Genomic DNA, 2500 nt, shown 5'->3' with positions numbered 1-2500 from the left:
GTGCATGTGCGTGCATGCGCGTGTGTGTGCGTGTGCATGTGCGTGCGCGTGTGTGTGTGTGCGTGTGTGTGTGTATGCGCGTGTGCGTGCGTGTGCGTGCCTGTGCTTGCGCGTGTATGTGTGTATGCGCGTGTGTGTGCATGCGCGTGTGTGTGCATGCGCGTGTGTGTGTGTGTGCATGTGCGTGCATGCGCGTGTGTGTGTATGCGCGTGTGTGTGTGTATGTGCGTGTGTGTGTGTATGCGCGTGTGTGTGTGTGTATGTGCGTGTTTATGCGCGTGTGTCTGTGTGTATGTGCGTGTGTGTGCTTGCGTGTGTGTGTGTGTGTATGTGCGTGTTTATGCGCGTGTGTCTGTGTGTATGTGCGTGTGTGTGTGTGTGCACGTGTGTGTGTGTGTGTATGCGCGTCTGAGCAGAGCAACAGGTCTGCGGCCTGACTACTCCATTGCTGCAGGGACAGACTCCACCTCCCTCCCTGTGTCTGTCTGTCTGTCTGTCTGTCTGTCTCACACAGAACCTCAGAAGAGACAGCTGTACAGAACAAGGGCTCGATAACATCAAGAGACCATTACTCCCCAATACTCCACATTACTCCACAATACTCCCCATTACTCCTGCTAATCAAACCTACAACATGATTAGAGAGGTTTAAACTGCCGGGGTGACACTCACAAACAGACGGGGGAAATAACAACAGCAAAAAACCCAACAATGCCGCCAACACTACTGCTAACGCCCTGGCTATCCGCAGGTTGAGGTCAGAGAAATTCACAAATAAAATAAAAAAGGAGGGGGGGGGGGGCGATGGGATGGGGTGGGGTGGGGGGGGGGAACAGGATAAATTGGAGTTTGCAGCACAAAAGCCAGCTAATCCCTGCATTTGGATATTTGAAACAGAAGCTCCGCGGAGAAACCATCAAAGACGGCCGTAAATTAGACTGAGGAGGGAAAAGAGCGCCGATTTCCACCAGTGTGAAAAGACAAGGAGGCCGCAATCTCCCAGGGCCCGAGATTAGAAACATACACTCATTATTCTCTCTCAGTGGGTGTCTAAGACCCCCAAATCCCACTTCCAGCCTGTGCGCGGAGACGTTAACCCCGCCGCTGTTCCTCCCTTTGTAGGCGCACATCGTTAGACACTCCGGAGCTCGCTCTGAAAGGGAGCCAGACGAACGCTGGCAATTAGGAGTGGAGTAGTCCTTGTTCCGCACGGCGAACGCGACGGTCCAGCACACGTTATATAAGAGGTCAGCGCTGAAGCGGCTAGCCCGCCTTGTCCTTACGCTGTAATCATTGCGTTTCTTCCCCACACTTTCATTAAAAGATTAAATTTGAGATGGTATTAATCTTTTTTTAAAACAGGAAATAGGTACCCTTAAGCCGTCTCTTCCCTTTTCGTCTTAAAAAGCGTTAAAAAGCGTTAAAAACACTCGGGATCACAGGCAGAAACGAACAGGCTCAATTGGAGATGTCAGATTCAGCAGTTTTTTTTTTTTAACTGGGGATGAGATACTCTTTTTTTCATACGGTGTTTCTTTTTTAAACATTTTTCCTGCCCTGCTGCGTGTCTGTAGTCGCACGGAAAGTGCCGGTGTGATCCTTTGTTGAGTCTGAGATGGCGGGACCAGCGGAGCTTGGTCTGGAGTGAAACACAAATCTCAGCGCGGACTTCAGACCCCCCCCCCCGGCCTTCTGCCCCCCTGCCTGCAGCCTGTTTCTGAAAAGATTCAAAGGGGGGGTTGTTCTGACACGTCCTATAGAATGACCCTAATTAACCAGGAGCTCCCATTGTTTTTGTCCTGAATAATAAACAAAACTATAATGTGAATAACGTTTAAAAGTGCTGGAAAATCATGTTGCACAGAGAAAGTCGGTTACCAATAAACCATGGCACATACCGCGCACACATGTTTGTATTCATGACGGATATTTACGGTTACTTTAAACACATTATTATTCCCTTTCAATAATCTGAAAAGTAAACGTGTTGAGCAGCAGATTACGTGTTCTAGCAGTAGATTATACAGCCACTTCTTTAACCCAAAAAAGAGCTGAATAAATGACTCGAGTCAGACGTCATAAAAGGCTAAATAATAGCCGCAAACGCTTTAAACATTAATTTAAATAATGTTCCCTTCATATCCCCCACCAGATTAATGACTCTGCATAGACAGAAACAGCAGATATTTAAAGCACGCGGGTTTGAGGGAGTGAATCAGTTTTTATCGGGTCTTGGTGCACATTTGAAGTCGAACGACAGTTCAGTAAATATTCATCCCCGCGACGTCGATGCCTCGTACGGATAGATTCAGCCGGAATCCAGCGTCTCACACACACAGACAAAGAAAAAACACTCCTGGGAGGAACAGCAGAATGAGAAATAATGTTGTAATAAAGTAATAATTAGTCAAATGTTCAAATCACAATCATCATTATGGTAGTAACAATAATAATGATGATGATTCAAACCGAAGCACGGGAACAAACAGGAACGCACAGG

Source organism: Conger conger, chromosome 14 (assembly GCF_963514075.1).
Source record: "Conger conger chromosome 14, fConCon1.1, whole genome shotgun sequence".
In the NCBI taxonomy this organism is placed as follows: domain Eukaryota; kingdom Metazoa; phylum Chordata; class Actinopteri; order Anguilliformes; family Congridae; genus Conger; species Conger conger.
Note: the sequence above shows the minus strand (reverse complement) of the source record.